General features: G+C 52.5%; 1 protein-coding gene across 2 annotated transcripts in view; it reads right to left on the minus strand.

The window, feature by feature from the left end:
- ADGRB1 (adhesion G protein-coupled receptor B1) overlaps window positions 1–6,176 on the minus strand; it is a 423,364-nt gene extending 417,188 nt beyond the window's left edge. The window contains exon 1 of one of the 2 annotated variants that reach the window (XM_075920015.2): window positions 5,825–6,176. The gene's annotated coding sequence lies outside the window, so the exon portion shown is untranslated. Of the gene's footprint in view, window positions 1–3,537; window positions 3,656–5,824 lie in introns of those variants that run through there. The other variant, XM_075920016.2, reaches the window with a different exon arrangement.
- Window positions 6,177–18,588: the final 12,412 nt, after the last annotated feature.

Here is an 18,588-nt window from a genome sequence, read left to right on the forward strand (position 1 = left end):
GCTCCGCTGTGTAAATGTAGCCAGAGACTAACAAAAATATATCAATACAAGTGTCATGAGCTTTCGTGGGCACAGCCCACTTCTTTGGATAACAAATATGGAGCAAGGGGCCCAGAGTTTGAAATATAAAGCAGAAAAAGAGGGGAAAGGGGGAATAAAAAGAAAGGGAAAAAAGGAAAAAAAAACCCTGTTAATTAAAGCCCATTAAACATGATAGCCACATGGCTTTCTTGCCTCTCTCTGGCTTCACTTTTTGTGTGTTCTCTCACCAAAAAAACCAACAATAAAAAACTCCCACATACCCCTGGCTACAATAGCCTGTGGAACCCCTGCAATGGGGTCGCTCGTTACTGGGCAGTCTCTATTAGATCTTGTTTGGGGCTCAGCCCCTTACCCATGCCTTTCACCTATCTTAAACAAAGGGTGTGTCCCCACTTCAGTTTGGCAAAGGCAAGCTCAGCCCATAACAAGTTTTCACTCCCTCCAGAACAGCAAGGACTTTTGTTCAAAGGACACATAAGGAGAGACTGGTGGCTTCAGTCTTGCGCCACATGACTGCTTCTCTGCAACATGAGACCACCGTGCAATCTTGAATACACTGGTGCTGTTAGCAAACCAGGTGTGGAGGAAGCTTCAGGCCTGAAAACAGAATTATCGCAAGACAATTCAGGGGTGCACTATGTCTGGGACACCCCCTACTGGAGAAGCAGAAGATCCTAGAGAGCAGAATTATGATGGCTTTGCCACAGCAGTGCAGTGCTCAAGGACCAGGAGAGTAAGAGGAGCTGAAGGGTAAAAAGCAGTCTAATGGGGCCTAGAATCCAAGCTACTCACCTGCAACTCCTGTCTCCGGTGTCGCCTGTTCTATCTCCACCCACCTGCCCAACACCCCCTGCAAACATGGCTCACCAGGCAAGCCGGGTGCACAGGGAGCAGAGGGGTTCTAAAATGTGGTCTCCCCAATGCACAAAAGCAAGGCTTTCTAAAGAGAGAGCTCTGGCGGGCTTGGGAGCTGATGCATCCTGCTGTCAGATAGCACACAGCACTTTGTCTGCAGACATGTTGTGCTAGTTCCATATAATGCAGTCCGATCAATAGAGACTGTTTGCTACAAATCACCGGGCTAGCTGCCAAACCTTTTACTTTTGGTTTGTTGGGGTTTTTTTTAAGACTCACATTGCTATGTGTTTACTTTAGCTTTTGCCTACAAGAAGGTGCCTTCAAAGGGACCATTCAGACCCACCCCCTCCCCCCCTGCAAGTGGGCAAAAACCCTGCTCTCTTGGCTCACCCCTGGAGATCAAGCAAGAGAGGTTTGAGCACCCAAGAAGCCCAGGAAAAGTCTTTGATTCATTTGTGGATTTTCTGCGGCTAATTAATTAGCCATTCCTATACCCAGCAACAGGTGGGCACGGGCTTGTCAGAGGAAGAGGAATTTCATAGCTTCCCCACTTCTGCCTTCATAGAAGGCAAATTCGTTTGCACACTAAAAACAAAAATAACCCTGAACACATCTGCATTTCTAAGAAAAAAAATGCATTTGATTTTAGCCTTGCCCAGGAAGAGAATTCTGCCTCTTTACCACCAGCAGCATCTACACCCCATGAAGAAAATAAAGGTACGATTCCTGCAAAACATTTGCACCCATGAGTAACTGGATTGCTTAGGTGAGTAAAGTTACTCAGCTGAGTAAGCCTCTGCACCAGTGGCCCCAAAACATGCTTCCTCCTTTCCATCTGACTGCAGTTTATCCATTGCATAGGTAGCATCTTCAGACATGGGCGGGGAAGTAAGCAGGGAGACAGTAAACACAGAATCCATGGCCCTGGTCAGACACATGCTCAGTTAATTGGCTTGGATATGAAATCTATGCACTGCCTGTTATGCAGCTAGAGAGCCCTGCCACTCAGACAGCCTGGCTTCACCCAGGAGAAGAATCAGACCAGAGTCTCTGTTTTCCAAGCTGATGTTCAAACCCAGGCAATGCCGGAAGGGGAGAAATGGTTGATTGCACAGCGTCAGGAAAAATCTCTGAATTGGGAAGGAAATGTTTTATAGGGGGGAGGGGAAATTAAATCGCCTTTCATATTATCTCTGTCGCTGGAGGTTTTGAAGACTTACTTCTTGCATTTCCAGCTCTCCTCCTCCTCCTCCTTCTCTCTCTCTCCCTTTTTTTAAGTGCAGGAAAAGAACCAATTCTTTAGTGGTATTTAACTTAAAAAAAGTGAGAAGTAGGCCTAAGTGGAGTATCTCTGAGCCGCTAGCGCCACCTCTCTCTCACTCTGTGTCATCGGAAAGAGTTTTAGAGACAGCCAAACAGACACCAAGCACAGCCAGGGCCAAACCCATCCGAAGTGTAAATCCACTGAAGGCAGCACGAAGGGGGATTGTGACCCACGGTCCTTTGCAGCAAGAAAGGGGGAAAATGGATCTACCAACCTCGTCCCCTCCTCCCCTGCCAAACATATACATATTTATCTGGAGCTGTGCAGTATTAAATGCGGGAGCCTGTAATCATCCTTCCCGAGTTAACCCCTGGTCATGGTAAATCCCCGGTGTGGTTTGCTAAAGTGGGTTAGAAATTGAAGATTTGGCTGGGTTCTTAGCTCGGTTCAAAAAACAAACCGTCTCTTCCCGAGGGGGCTTACGGAGGGAGGCAGGGAAAAGCAGGCAGGCGCCTTGCAGTTCCTCCCAAGCTTAGGTGACATGTTCCCAGCTGCGTGTCCCTCTTGAGACCAAAGGCAGGGAGTGACAAAGCAGGTGGCTTTTTTCTTTGGGGGGGGGGGATGCTGGGGGCTCCGCGCAGATGCCTTTAGCTCGCTCACAGCGGGCTGGGACCCATCTCTCCCCCTCCAATCTGAGGCGTCTGGAGAACGCAAAGCCCTGAGGACTCATTTACGGCCCCTGCCTCAGTTTCCCCATCTTTCGAACTCGAGAGGGGGAGTCTTTATCTGTGGGGGTGCTGAGGGGGCTTCGCTCCCGCCCGGGCAACCCCTTAACCACGGGCCGCCACGAAGAGAGATCCAGAAGCATCAGCTTGTAGCCTTCCCGGGTACCTAGCCCCGGGGGAAGAGCGCAGCCCGCTCCAGCCCCGCCGGGGGCTTTCTGGGGAAGGGAGGGGGGCTCGCAGGGGAGCTGGGATCCTGCAGAGGCTGCTCGATCCGAATTGCCCAGGGAGCGTCTCATCGCAGGTGAGGCCCCGCAGGAGTCCCCGCTGCTGGGGGTCCGCTCCGTGCAGGGAGCCCCTCCGCAGTGAAGTAAGTTTGGGAGGCCTCATGCGCACTCGGCGTGGAACAGCTGGGGGGGGGGGGGTTAAATCCCTGCTCCTTGAGGGGGCAGCGAAACGCGATCGCTGCCCGCGGCTTGGGTAGCTCCACCGGGGGACCCACCGCTCCGGATTCTGAAAGCGGTTCACTCTCCCCTCTCTCCCCCCGCCAAAGGATTATGGAAATCGCGCCCCGTCCTTCGCCTTCCCCCCTCCCCTCCCCAGCTAACCCGCCGCTGCGATTCGCAGCAGCACCCGGAGCCAAAGACTTACAGGGCTGGCACGGAACACGCTCCGCGCGGAGCTGGCCCGGAGAATCCGGATGGCAGCCGGAGTAAGCGCTACAGGACCCCGCTCCATGAATCCATGTCATATACATTGGACTGGGGGGGGGGGAGGGAAGGGAGGAGGAGTTGTTGCCTTTCCATCCTCCAGGCTTCCTCCCACCCCCTCCAATCCCATCGGGATGAAGCTTCCAGGCTCATCTCTCAGCTGATCCGTTTTCTCTTTACCCCCCCCCCCCTCGCAGCCCCACGCCGGTGGCCGCCTTTCCTAATAGCCCCTCATTGCTCTGCCCTCATTAAGGTCGCCAGGGTCCCCTCCCCAGCCGGCCGGGGGTCACGGCGAACGCTGCACCTGCCGCTTGAGATACAATAAATAATCAACAGGTAAAGGCGGAGGGAAGGAATACGGGCGGGGGGGGGGGGGGTGAAGGGGGTTGCCGTGTACCGAGAGCTTCCAGCGGTCTCCCTGTTGGCCCCACAACAGAAAACCGGTGGAAATCGCTCCGTTGCCCAGGCAGGATTTAGCCTGGATGAGCTTTGCGCTTCTCTCCCCCCCGCCGGCCACCCTTTCCATTGAGCTCTGTTCCTGGAGAATTTGAAACTCTCTAGGCTGCTCGGTTATACCCTCCTCCCCCCTGCCCTTGCCTGGATATTCCCATCCCTCGCTGCCATTCATCCACCCGCGTTATTGCGCACGAGCTGGGGCCAGTGGGGCCAGGCACTGAGTCGTGCGTTCGCCTCCCTGCGCGCCAGTCAATACAAAGTACCAGCTACCTCTCGGAGTTTATTTCAGACCCGGGCCATTGTTTATCCTGCTTGCGCCTCTTGGGAGCCGGGGCTTGGAGTGGAGCGGGTTGGACGTTGCTGGGGAAGTCCAGATTGATCCTCCGCCTTCCGTTTCCTAATTGCCATCGAAGTGCCATGGCTGAAATAGCTCTGTATGATCCATCCCCATCATAGCGTCTCCTGCACGGAATGCCACGCAGTGAAATAGATTTTAAAGGGGAAGGGGGCGGCGGAGGGAGGGGGCGAACCATTCTGCTGTGAATTGCCACACGGGGTGATTTAGAGCAAGGTGCCTAATAATTAAGCATCCTTGACGGAGTCTTCTTTTTTCACAGTGCTGGCTAATTCATGCTGGTTGTGAAAACACTGGAAGGGGAAGGGGGGTCTCTCTCCAGCCGCACTGGGGAATGGGGGAGCTTTGATCTGCCGCTATGCCTAGGACAATTTTCTCGAAGGTGGGATGTGTTGCTGGGGATGGGCAATACCTTGGAGACAGAGAGACAGGAGAGGGCTGCTCCTTTCACATAATTGCCTGCAGCGATAATGATCCACACAACCAAACAGCAAAAAAAAAAAAAGAAGGTGTGGGTGGCTCACCAAACTCTAATGGAGAGCGAGATGGTGAGGAGGGAACACAACTCACTCAGGCGGTGCGTCAACACAACCGCGATTCCATCAGACACTTTTGTTTTGCAACCTCGCAGACTAAACACGGTCCGGGGCATGTCCGCTTGAAACCTGCGTCTCTGCACAACCCAGAGCTCCCTGCCACTTTGCGCTTTCCACCACGCTGGCTTTGCAGCACTGGGGAAAATCTCTGAATGGGGCGAGTTTTTCCTTTCTCTCTTCCCCCCCCCCCCTCCAGCTGTTTGCTTTCACATCCCCTCCCCAAAAAAGCATCCCTATGGAAGAGTTTACCATTTCCCCGGGAGCTGCGTGTACTTTTTTGTATATTTTCCACCGCACTTGTGTTACCCACAGGACCCGCGCCTGCAAAAACTAAAAAACTTCGAAGCGAAGGTAAGACGATTTGGTTTTCGATCTGAAGCGAAGGGAGAAAAAGGGGCGAGGAGAGAGAAAAGGGGTGGATAAGATCTCCGGGTCTGGTTCAGGAGGAAACCACAGGCATTTTCTCATTCTCGGGTCCGGCTTTTCATTTCCTTCCAATGATTAGAAGCCCCCGCGCAGCATCCAAAGAAGAACAAACCGACTAAGTGCCCGTCTCTTTCGCCACCCCCCCGTACCCTAATAAACAAGAAATAATTTTACCTGATGGACTTTCTAGCTTATATCCTGCTCCCCCTTTCTGTCATATTCCAAGTGGAAACCATCAACAAATCCAGGGGCAGCCAAACCCACATTTGGCCCCATGTGCAGTCCTGAAGAGTGACACAGCGCGGTAGCTGACCCGCTCCTCCCACCCCCAACTCGCTCCCTTATTAAAAATATTTAACTCTGATGTCTTTAAAAAGAAACGACAAGAAAAATACCTTTGGCGTCTCTGCAGCAAGGCGGCTGGGAGTGAAAAGCGGGAACCAATAAATAAAAGCCTTGTGGAGGAATCCTTAGTAGAGCGGGGAAACCACAATTAAAATCCAACACCTGATTAGATCCAATGAGACAAGCGAGTCTTCTACCAAAAAAATAAAGGAAGGTTCAGCGGTAGCTTTCCCAGCAGCGAAGATCTTCCCCGGAAAGATGGTTTGGTTAAGATCCGCTAGGTCTGTCTACGGGTTTTTTTGTTTTGTTTTGTTTAGGGGTTTTTTTTTTTTGGCTTTCCCTCTGTTTAATTTCCACTCCGCTCGCTCTCCCGCTCTGTGCGTCTAGATCCAGTCTGTGTAGCCAGGGGCTGCATTAAGGATTACATCAGGCTTTTATAAGCTTTCCAGATCACACATTAGAGTGAGGGAGCGGGAGGCAGGGAGGGAGGGGAAAGAGGGAGGGATAAAACACACGCAGGCAGACACTCGCTCTCACATACACACACACCCCGCCGGCCTCGCTCGGGGAAGGCAAGGCTGCAGCAGCGAAGGGAGCGCTCCGAGCCGGGCCCCGCAGCCTCTCCGGAGAACTTTGCTGCGCCGGAGAGCCGGGAGAGGAAGGGGGGGACCAGGGGAAGGCTGGCTTGTGCTGTGGATGGCACATCCATCGCCCCAGCCAAGTGTCAGCCTGGGGAGGCCCCCCAAGTGTCAGCCTGGGGAGACCCCCCAAGTGTCAGCCTGGGGAGGGCCCCCCAAGTGTCAGCCTGGGGAGCCCCCCCCCCAAGTGTCAGCCTGGGGAGGGCCCCCCCCCACACACACACACCGGGAGGATTGAGGAGCTCTGCAGCCGCGGCGGCGGAGCGGGCTCGGCTGGAGGACAGCGCCCTGGAGGAGAGGGGGAAGCCCGCGGCGGGCTCGCTTTGGAGAGGCTATTCCCCGCCCGGGGAGCCCCACGGAGGAAGGGTTAAGGGGGGGCAGAAGCGCCGCAGGGATGGAGAGAAGCCGAGCGCCAGGGGTAAGGCGGGGAGGGGGGCTGGAGGAGCCGCCTGGGGGTCAGCCTGGCGCGCTCCCCTTCGCACCCGGCGCCCCCTCTCTCCTCCCCTGCCTCCAGCTCTGGGTCTTCCTCCCTGCGCCTCCCTCCGGACCCGGAGACAAGGATCGTGCCCGGGAAATGCCCCCGGGGCGGGTCGCCGAAGATCCAGCCCCTCTCGCCAGGGAGCAGGGTCCGGGCTGGGACCTTGCCCGCCGGGACCTCGCCCCGGCCCAGGGAGGCTGCAAGTTTCCCTCTGACTCGGGCTCCCTGGGTTACGTGCACCAGGCAGAGGCTTTCCCTGGCAGGGGGAAGAAGCGAAGATTAATTCTCCTTGGGGACACACACACACACACCCTTTGTGGGTGGAGACACACACACACACCCCTTGTGGGAGGACACACACACACACACCCTTTGTGCGTGGAGACACACACACACGCCCCTTGTGGGCGGACACACACACACACCCCTTGTGGGTGGAGACACACACACGCCCCTTGTGGGCGGACGCACACACACCCCTTGTGGGCAGACACACACACACACACCCTTTGTGGGTGGAGACACACACACACACAAACACCTTGTGGGCGGACACACACACACCCCTTGTGGGCGGAGACACTCTCACACACACCCTACTGGTGGCGGACACGCACACACACACACACACACACACACACACCCCTTGTGGGCAGACACACACACACACACCCTTTGTGGGTGGACACACACACACACACACACACCTTGTGGGCGGACACACACACACCCCTTGTGGGCGGAGACACTCTCACACACACCCTACTGGTGGCGGACACGCACACACACACACACACCTTGTGGGCGGAGACACTCACACACACCCTACTGGTGGCGGACACACACACACCTTGTGGGCGGACACACACACACCCCTTGTGAGCGGAGACACTCTCACACACACCCTACTGGTGGCGGACACACATGCACACACACGCAGCTGCCAGATGTAGGGCGTGTCGGACCCAGAGAAGGGGAAGGGAGGGAGGAGAGCAGGCTATGGGGAAGGTGGTTTGGGTAAAGGCAGGCCCCCTGAATGGAGCCACCTGGCTGGGATGGGCCCTCTTGGAAGGGTGGGGCAGGGGTGTTTTGAGTTGAAGCAGCAAGGAGGCAGGACAGGGCTGCACCCTCCTGGCCAGGAGCTACCTGTGCATGGAGGGAGGGGAAAGAGCAAGGGCGAGGGGGGCCTAGGGGGAGACAGGAAGCAGGAACCACCCACAAGGTGGATGCTGGCTGGCTGGGAAGGGTGGCTTTCCCCACTCCCTCCCTTGCATTCCTCTCCATGCTCCTGAGACCCCTTCCCCCCACCTTTCATTCTGCTCTCGGGCCTCCTCTGCCCTTCCCCCTTTCCTCTCTGCTCTCCTTTATCCTTCCCCTCCTCACCCTCAACAGCCTCCCCCATTGACTTTCCTTCTCCCTTTGTTTCACCCTCACTTCCTCTGCTCTCTCTCCCCACCCCCTCGAGGTTGCCAGTGACAGGGCATGGCTTGCACAGAAGAAATGGAGGGAGCTGAGCAGCAAATCCCCACGTGAAATGTGCACCTGCAAGCCCCCTTTCCCCTCCCCGTCAGAAGGACAGTGCTCTGGTCCAAAGGCTTCTCTGACATCCCCAGGCTGAGCAGGGACTGGAGCTGGGGCAAGGGGGTAGCTGTGGGTGGAAACGGGCCAGTGTGTAGCTGAGAGGCGGCTGAGCCCAGAGACTACCAGTGGGAGCTGACCCAAGGCCTAATGGGCACAAAGGTTAGCCCACTCCATTGTGAACCCATGTCGCTTGGACACCCCCTTGTGGACTTAGTGTCTCCAAGCCCACACTTTAGACTCCACCCTGCACCGTAAACCTGATTGCTGGCCCCGGGTCTCACATGTGAACACGTCCACACTGCCCTGCACAGACCTTCTGACTTGGGGCTGAGTGTCTTGAGTGTGTGCTGATCTGAATCATTCTAATTTGTGTGTGGACAGAAGCAGGTCTTGGTCTCAAAATTGAGTCAGAGACTGGGCCACATCCCTACTTGCCGCACTGGAGATTGATCTTCTGGCTTTCAATTTTGCAGGTCTAGTAAAGACCCACTAAATCGAACACTGAGGGTGCCACCGGTTGGCACCAGTACTCCTACACCACATGAGGAGTGCAGGAAGCCAACAAGAACATTTGCTCCTGTTGATCTCCCGCTGCAGAGACAGCGCCAACCTCAGTTTAAGGTATATCAACTCCAGCTACGTTATTTACATAGCTTGAGTTTCACACCATAAGCAACCTTCTGGATCTAGTATAGACCTGTCCTTAGCGTGTACTGTAGATAGACCCACAGTGTCAGCAGATGACGAAGGACACTAGGGATTCAATGTGCTTCATGGTGAATTACTTATCGATGAGGAAGAAGGGGCAATTAGAATCCTTTCTGTACTGTTTGTAGCTACTACAGGACAAAGGCATGAGAGTGGTATACATTAATTTATATTGGGGTAACCCTCAGAGCTCCAGTCGTGACCAGAACCCCACTATACTAGGAACTGTACAAACACAGCACAAAGAAAGTCACTGCTGCCAAGAGTTTACAATCTATGCATAATAGGCAGATCACACCTATTCATCCCGTGTCATGAGCCAAAAGCTAGGGAGGCATTCAAAAACACGGAAAATAATTAAAACAAATGAAAGGAAATAGCTTTTCACACAACATGCAATTGCCCTGCGGAACTCTCTGTTACAAGATGCCCCTGAAGTCCGAAGCTTAGAAGGATTAAAATAAAAACTGGATGTTTAAATGGGTACCACAAATGTCATGAGTATGTTAGTCAGGGTTTCTTTCTTAAATGAAATGTTTTGGAAGGGTTTTATATTCGGAGGCACCTGGGCATTAGTCAATCCTGTAGTTATATTGGTTTAGGGAGAAATTAATCCAGGGTGCAGGTAATCTCATATAGGGCTGTGAATGACTAGTCGACACACTAGTCGACTAGTTGCCCACCCCTGCCCCCACCCCCTTGCTTTGCCTCTATCAGAAAAAAGCAGCAAGGGTGGGGGAGAAGAAAAAGGGGTGCTTCAAAGCGGCAGTGCTGCATGGAGCCTGGGGTCAGACCCTGGGCTCCACACGGTGCTGCCACTTTGAAACACTGTATACAGCCCTGGACAGCTGGGGACTCCACCACTGACTGTGGCCTGCATGAGGCACTGCCACTTTGAAACGCTGCATGGACCCTGATGCTGGGCTCCCCGTGGCATTTCAAAGCGGTAGCACTACATGGAGCCCGGGGTCAGAGTCCCCAGCTGACCCTGGGCTCCATGTGGCACTGTCGCTTTGAAACACCACGGGGAGCACGGGGCCAGTGGGGGACTGCTTGAGTCCCCCGCTGCCCCATGGTCCCTGCAGCGCTTTTGCCGATAAGGGCCGAGGCACCCTTATCGACTAATAGTCGATGCAAATCGCATCGACTATTCGATTAGCCAATTAATCTAAATTTAACATCCCTAATCTCATAACTACCTAACACTGAAGCATTTGATACTGGCCAGTCTCAAAGGCCAGAAACTAGACTAGATTGACCACTGGTCTAATGAAGTTTGGCAAATCCTATTTTCCTGGGTTACTCTTGTTTTGGAGGGGAACAGAGAAGCTGTTGCCACGCTGCCCAACCCAGTTTGGTATTACAATACTCACAAGGATAAAGCCAGTGTAAGCATCTGCAACTCCACTAGAATCAAAGGAGTTGTGCCCACTTACGTCCACAGTCAGTCCACCGCACAGATCAATGAAGATGGTTAAAGCTCAGTTTGGGCCAGTCTGTGCTGCAAGGCGAGGGGTTTAACCGTGTGGGATGTCACCGCTGGGTTCTCCAATACACTCTGGCTTATTGTACCGATGGAACCTAAGGCGAAGGGAGGAAAAATGAGAAACTTTGAGATGACAATCAAGAGACTCCTCCGATAGGCTGTGGAAAATCTCCCAGGAGAAGTGGCAAAGCCTCCTCAAAAAACTACCCTGGCTACAATGCCAGAAAATGTACTTTAAGGAGCAATACCTGCTGGGGAAGAGGAGTGGAGAGACGCTAACCGACCAGGGTTTTTCCATCTCCAGTTTTAGAGCTCCAGATGGATGGGGGTTCCAGGGTGGGAGTTCCAGGGTGTGCTGGACTAGTCAGTTCTGCTCATCTGGGATTTTTCTGCAGATCTTACTCTGTGCAGGAGCAGGAGCATGCTGCTTAGAGCAGTGGTTCCCTAGATTCTGATCCACCCCCCTCTTGATTCCCAGGGGGAACCCCCCTCTCTCCATTTCCCAAATTTTTCCTAGGCCATGCTGCATTCGGCTGAGAGGCAATTGTCAGCTTTACAGATTTATGGAGCAGTTGTGTCTCACCTTTCCCCTCTGTGCAAGCCCTCATTCCGTTCCTCCATCATTATGTTTCTCTCTGCAGGTGGAATGCAGCCACATCATTTAACCAGATTCCACACTTGCCTAGGCTTTTAGGTACTATTTATTGCTATTGCAGTACTGCCTAGAGGGCCCCATTGTGCTGCACAGTGTGCAAACATAACAGAAAGACAGTCCTGGCCTCCAATGGCTTACATTTTCAATATAAAATGAGACACAACAGTACAGACAACAAATAGATGCCCACAAAGTCACGGTGTCACTGCACTGATCAGCGGGCAGCCAGTGGTCAGAGGGAAATACAGCTCCTAAACATGGCAACAAACACCAGAGCTGACTGTCTGTAACAGAGCTACACAAAACGTATCCGCAGGGCTTTGTGGAAACCGCAAGCCAAGTGAATCATGTCTGGGTTTGTTGCAAACACTGTGCACAGCTTTACTCCATGCCCCGTTACCAAGAGGTGCAGGGACAGTGAGCTGTGGTTCTCCCCACTTTGCAACACAGGAAGACGGGGACAGTCCAAGGTGACAAATGCCAAATGTATAAACACAAGGCTTTTTTTGTTCTTGCTTCATAATTACCCGCAGAACTCATTGCCAGAGGATGTCGTAGGAATCACAAACTCAGCCTGATTCAAAAAGCGGTTGGACGTGTATGCAGATCGCAAGACTGTCCAAAGCTATGAAAATGAAGGTAAACAGAAAGGATGGAAGATTAATTAAACCTCCTGATTCAGAGCATAAGCCAGGCTCTGATGACTTGAAGATTAGGAGAAATATACTGTGTAGGGCAGGTTATCTTGCATTTGTCTAACATGAAGTTGCTAGCCCCTCCCTGTGGGACATCTGCTATTGACCATTGCTGGAGACAGGATACTGGTGTCTGATGCAGTCTGGCAATTTCTATGTTTCTTTTGAAGTGGGTGATTCAGCATTTGCTTGGGATTCAGTCCCGCTCCAGTTTATCAAGAGAGAAACTTTTGGTGTCTCTCCTCTATTCATGTGTGTGTGAAATATGCAGGAACAATTTCCTGCTGAGACAAGCTTTATGGAGGTTCCCCTTTCTAGATCACCTGGGAAAGCCACTACCTATTAATTATGGCCACACCTACACTATGAGCTAGGGGTGCTTTTCCACGCATAAAAATAGCAGCACATCGGCTGTAGTATAGATGCTGGCAGCAGAAATGTGGCTGAACATGCCAAGTGCAAACTGTGATGGTATCAGGCTTATGATGGTCCCAGTTCAGGCTGCAGGACCTGTGTGTTCAGGTGTGAGTTGTCAGGCCAGGCTGGGAGTTCAGCTAACAGGTTAGCTCCACTGATGCAATAGATTGGTAATGAGGCCCAGGAGGAAGGAAAATTGCTGGTGTAGGTGCCCATGACCTTTTTAAAGAGGATTACTGCACCGCATGGCAGCTTATAACTGATCGATTCTATCTTCCCTCCAGCAACAGGTACCAAGGTTTATACTTGTAATACCTTGCGTCATGTCTGGCTAAAGATTTTGCGCAGCAATTTCCAATTACCTATAAGCTGGGTACCTGTTGATTATCACACAAGAGCTGTGCTCTTAACGAGAATGGCCTTCTGCCCAGTTTTTGACAAGCCTAGCTGGTATTCAGCACCTTCCCCAAGCTGTGGAAGATTTATGGTTTGATTTTGGTTTGAAACAAGCTTTTGCCCTTCTTGCTAGGTTTTCTTGGTTCTTAACTCAGTTCCCCCACAACTCCTGTTCCAAAATATAACTGTTAACAATGCCGGCAATCTGACAGAATAGTCTTCCGATGTTGACATGCTCCTTCCAGCCTATTCAAAATGCCCGAGGTGAAATCCTCTCTCTAAGGATGCATCTACGCTGCACCCTACACTCGAAATAAAATACACAATTTGAGTATCTTATTTCGATTTTATTTCAAAATAGGTTATTTCGAAATTTGGTGCGTCTACACGGTGAGCGAGCGTAGAGAGCACAGGGTGCAGCCTGCTAGTGTATATAAAATATCATGAGCCAGGGGTCGGAAGGATTGCTTGAAATGCAGTTGGCTGAAGTTGTTTAGCCTTGCAAGATAAGTAACTGTTGATATGTAAATACAGCTCATGCTGGGATGTGAAAGGAATCCGGGGTGTGGCTATGTAAATCCAATTCAGCCAGGGCTGAAGGAGCATGGGTTGTTAGAATGGAATGTGATGTGTTGTAACTAATTTGGGCTGTTGTGGGGGGTCACGAATCATGCTACCCCTAAATGTGGGAACTGTAAAATATGACACCAGTGCTTGCAGGAGAGACACCAGGGCTACATCTAGACTGGCATGATTTTCCACAAATGCTTTTAACGGAAAAGTTTTCCATTAAAAGCATTTGCGGAAAAGAGCGTCTAGATTGGCATGGATGCCTTTCCACAAAAGCACTTTTTGTGGAAAAGCGTCCGTGCCAATCTAGACACGCTTTACCGCAGAAAAGCCCCGATTGCCATTTTCGCGATCGGGGCTTTTTTGCGCAAAACAAATCTGAGCTGTCTACACTGGCCCTTTTGTGCAAAAGCACTGATTTCTTACATGAGATTGCACAACCTGACGTCGCCTGTCAGGAAAACCTTTTTATAGAGAAAGAGCAGCGTTTCTTAAAGTGTGTTCCGCGGCACACCGGAATGCCACGAGGTGGTCAGAGGTGTGCCACGGAGAGAACAGAAAAAATTCTGCTCCCCTGCCCCCTGCAGAGCCCATAGACAGCTCCTTCTGTGGTTGTCCCCCTCCCCCTCCCCTTCGCTCTCCCCCTCCCAGTCCACAGGATGGCCTCTGTCCCACGGGGCTTCCAGTACTGTGCAGCCTCCTCCTCCTCCACCTGTGCAGGTGGCAACTTTTCCAGTGGTTGTTACCGCTGCTGAGAAGGGGGTGGCCGGAGCTGAGGAGCCACTCCTGGATAGCGGTGTTTAAAACTGTTGCCTGTGGGGAGCCTGGCTCAGACTCTGCTGCCCTGGGGTGCGCTTGGGCTCTGCTACCCCCCATGGGCTGCTGCTATAATATATAAATAATAATGGAGATTGCCTATCTCCTAGAACTAGAAGGGCCCTTGAAAAGTCATGAGTCCAGTCCCCTGCCTTCTCAGCAGGACCAAATACCATCCCTGATGGATTTTTGCCCCAAATGGCCTCTGCAAGGATTGAACTCACAACCCTGGGTTTAGCAGGCCAATGCTCAAACCACTGAGCTATCCCTCGCCAGTCTGCTGGGGAAGTGGCAGAGTTTAATCTGGCGGGGACAGTCAGGGTTTCTACTCTCCCCCACCCTGCCAGAAGGAAGGCTGGCCCGGTGCTACAGCTGTGCTGGGTTCCCCACTACATGGGTGGGGGAAGGAGGGAACTGAGCTTTCCACCCCACCCCCTCTGAGGAACAAGAGCATGCTCCCTGGAGGCTTTCCCTGCTGCAGCAGAGTGCCAATCCAGGTAAGCATCCCCCCTCATGCCCAGACCCCGCACCCAAATCCTCCTCACTTCCCTTCCCCTGCCAAGACCCCATATTCCCAACTTGCTCTGACACCCTGCCCCAAGTTCCCTCCCCTACCCTTCCTCCTGGCCAGACACCCTGCCCCAAGTCCCCTCCTCTACACTCCCACCTGTCCAGACACCCTGCCCCAAGTCCCCTCCCCTCCCCTTCCTCCTGGCCAGACACCCTGCCCCAAGTCCCCTCCTCTACCCTCTCACCTGTCCAGATGTGACCGTATTTAGAATTTGTTTATTACTATCCTTACTTTTCTGTGGTCTACATTTTCAGCTCCAAGTACCAGACTGTTATTAGGGCGGTCTTCCTGGGGGATCATGGTGCATTTTGACCCCCAGGTCTTCTAGGCGGTGGGTTTTCTTTTTTTTGCTCGTTAAATTTTCCCTAGGAGCTGCTTTTTATTTTCTCGATGAAAAATATCCTTGGTGTTCCCCATAAAAAAATTATTGTTTGGTGTTCCTCAGTCTTAAAACTGATAAGAAACACTGATATATAGAGAGAGATATTTTGTTAGTCTCTTGGCTCTGGTCTACACTAAGGAATTATTTCAAAATATCCCCCTTAGGTTGAATTTATAAGGGGAGCATCCACGTGACCAAACCCGTTATTTCGAAATAATGGGCTGGTTATTTCGAAATCTGTATTCCTGATTTCTTCAGGGAATAACACTAATTTCAAAATAATTATTTTGAAATAGTATTAGTGTGGATGTTCCAGTGCTGCTATTTCGAAATAACGACTCCCCAGAGTAATTTGAACTAATTACTCCCCAGTGCTTCCTGGGGCTCTAAGTCGAGGTAGAGTCTTTACGTTAACAGAGCCTGCCTCAGACTAATTTTCAGATTTCCCCATAGTATGGACATACTGTTTCAATTTTGTTATGTTGAGAGTTATTAAATCATTTTTATTTATTTCAAAATAGTTTCCTAGTGTAGACATGCCCTAAGGTAGTACAAGGCTACTCGCTGGTTTGTTTTTTTTGTTACAGCCTAACACGGCTGCCCCTCTGAGACACTTAAGATAGTTATCAAAAGCCACAAGGTGACCAAATTGGAATTGGGGAATAAAATCCAGCAGTTTTGCTTCATAGTTCACTATTCTAACGTCTCAGCAACACTGCCTCCCTGTCATATCTCATGTCCCTCTGACACCTATTACCTTCTTTCTCCCCAGCAGATGCAAATGGGCCAATCTCTAATGTCTAGGATGCTCCATGATCCCATGACAATGGCCCAGTTAAAATAATATGATGGGTGAATGCCCAAAGCATCAAGAGACTGATTCAACACTCAATTATGCAGATAGGGTTTAATCCAGCTACTATATATTGGAGAGTTTGTCTGTGTGTCTGTCTGTTCAAGAACTCCTCCTGAATGGCAAGAGATAGGACCACCAAATTCGGTAGGCAGCTTCCTCTTATCTTAAAGCAAGGTCAGGGGTTGGTTGTGCCAGGACAATGGGATGTGCCTGGAATGGGATTGCTGGTCATCAAACCAGACAGAAAAGAGACAGAATCGCCAGGAAGGTGAAAGGGGCTGGCTGGGAATGTGCCTCCTTCCATCCAGGACTGCCCCAGTCCTGATCCTGCCTCCCTCCCCCCCCCAACACTCTTTAGGGACAATGCAGGAGTGCGGGGGGCTGAAGGCACCCCCTTTTGTATGGGGACATTGCTGGCTTCATCAGGGAACGAGGGGAAAGTGCACAGTTGGCTGCATTCCTCATTCTGGCTGGAGGGGGCGGGGCAGATGAACTTGGACCGGCCCCAGGTGGGGGACATGCACCCTACCCCCCCCCCCCCCCGTGCCTGCTGGAGTTGCAGCAGCCCGGGAGAGGCGCTTCTCACTCGGCCCCAAGCCACTGCAGGGAGAGAGGGCTGGGGTTATCCTCTCTCCCTAGAGCATCCTGAACCCCTCATCCCCAGCCCCACCCCAGAGCCGTGATCCAAAGGCAGCATGTCCAGGTTCGCTGTATTGTCCCAAACACTCCAAATAATTCATGCCCCAGCGAGGCCAGGTAAATAATCTGGCCTCTTTCTCGAGATCGCTCAGTCAGCTCCATGGGCCCGAGTCTGCAGGAGGCCTGCACGTTCACATCGCGCTTCCTGCCCGCTCGCTCGCTCTGTGCCTGGGGGACCCATGACCAAGCGCAGCGCGGGCAGGTGGGGCTAAACCCCAGAGCCCCATGGGCTTCTGCAGGAGCCGGAGCAGGGCCTATGCCCAACAGCAGCCCTGCCTGAACTCGGGCAGCCAGTGCGTGGCCAGGTGGCTCAAGGTGCAGTACAGTGAGGGGTTCCCAGAGTCCATGTGGCTGGGGCTGTGAGCAGCGGGCAGCCTCCAGGCCCTGCCCGAACAGCATGGGTTAGAGACCCCCCCACTGTGGCTGCTTTCTCCCTTTGCTCCCCCCTGCCTCCCTGCACCCTTTCCCCATGCCCACAACCCCACCTCAGCACTAACCCAGCTGGCAAACCCCCTGCTACCCAGTGTCCCCTCTCCATGGGCATCCTGCCGGCCAGAGCCCTCCCTTCCCCCATGAGCCTCAGCCCCAGGGTCCAATCCATTCCAGCACAGCTGAAGATGGGCTTGTTTAGGCTCCGGGTACATGGGAAAGCCCCAGTGCAAAAGGGGGGTTTCTCCTCCCAGCGCAGGGACTGAGGGAGTGCGATCTATGGCAGAGATTTCCTGGGGTGACAGCAGCAGGGTGTTTTGTTTGCTTTGGGTGAGACATTTCTGATTTACGCCGGCAAAGGTTGGCACCTGCTGATCACCACTGGCTCTTTCTGCTGGCACCCACCCACGGCAGCCAAACCATGTTTTGAATGAGACAAATCAAGAAGGTCCTGATCATGCCTGGTCAGTGCAGATCTAGGGGCACTTTCAGTAGAAGGTGCTTGGTTGCCTGGCCAAACAACCAGCTACTTACCGTTTGCTTCCCTAAATTCCCCATTCTTCACTTCCTACAATCACAGAGTTGGAAAAGACCTCAGGAGTCATCCTCAGGAGTCATCGAGTCCAACCCCTGCCCAAAGTAGGACCACCCCCAACTCAATCATCCCAGCCAGGGCTTTGTCAAGCCAGGACTTCTAGGGATGGAGATTCCACCACCTCTAGGGATGGAGATTTCACCACCTCCCTGTCCAAGACTATTGCAGGGAGCTGTTTAAAAGACGAGCATGTTTTCAACTGAAGAAGGCTGCATTTCCATGATGGGCAACGTAGTTTCTCTCTGAAAATTTAGGAACAAGCATTTCAGGATACTGAAAAGTCATCTATAAGGAAGCCTTCTGGCTGTTCATCCACTAAAAAAATAAAATTCTCTTAGGCTGTGTCTATACAGTGCAGTCTACACTCGAAAGAAGATATGGAATTTGCACTATGCAAATTGCATACTTATTTTGAATTTATTTCAAAATAGGTTGTCTACACAGCACCAAATCCTATATATAGTAGCCCAATGTCTGTGACTCTGTAACGCTGAAATGCTGACTGTTCCCTCTAGGCGGCGCTGTTGCCTCCCGCTGTGGTGGTCAGCTGACTTCTGTGCCACTCAGCTGGGCCACCACGTGGGAGCGAGCCGCTCAAGCGGCCATTTGGGGTCTGCACTCCCCACGCAGCATGGGGGTGCTGCATGGGGAGTGCGGGGCCCAAACAGCCGCTTGCACTGCTTGCTCCCATTTGGCGGCCCGGCTGAGAGGTGCAGAAGTCAACCGAGCGCCACAACGGGAGGCAACAGCGCCGCCTAGAGGGAACAGCCAGGGGATGGGGCCTGGACGAGCGTGCGTCTCTGACATCAGGAAAGGGCGCCAGATTCCAAAGGAGGAAAGTG

The sequence above is a fragment of the Pelodiscus sinensis genome, chromosome 2, assembly GCF_052426305.1.
Source record: "Pelodiscus sinensis isolate ZL-2025 chromosome 2, ASM5242630v1, whole genome shotgun sequence".
NCBI classification, from domain to species: Eukaryota; Metazoa; Chordata; order Testudines; family Trionychidae; genus Pelodiscus; species Pelodiscus sinensis.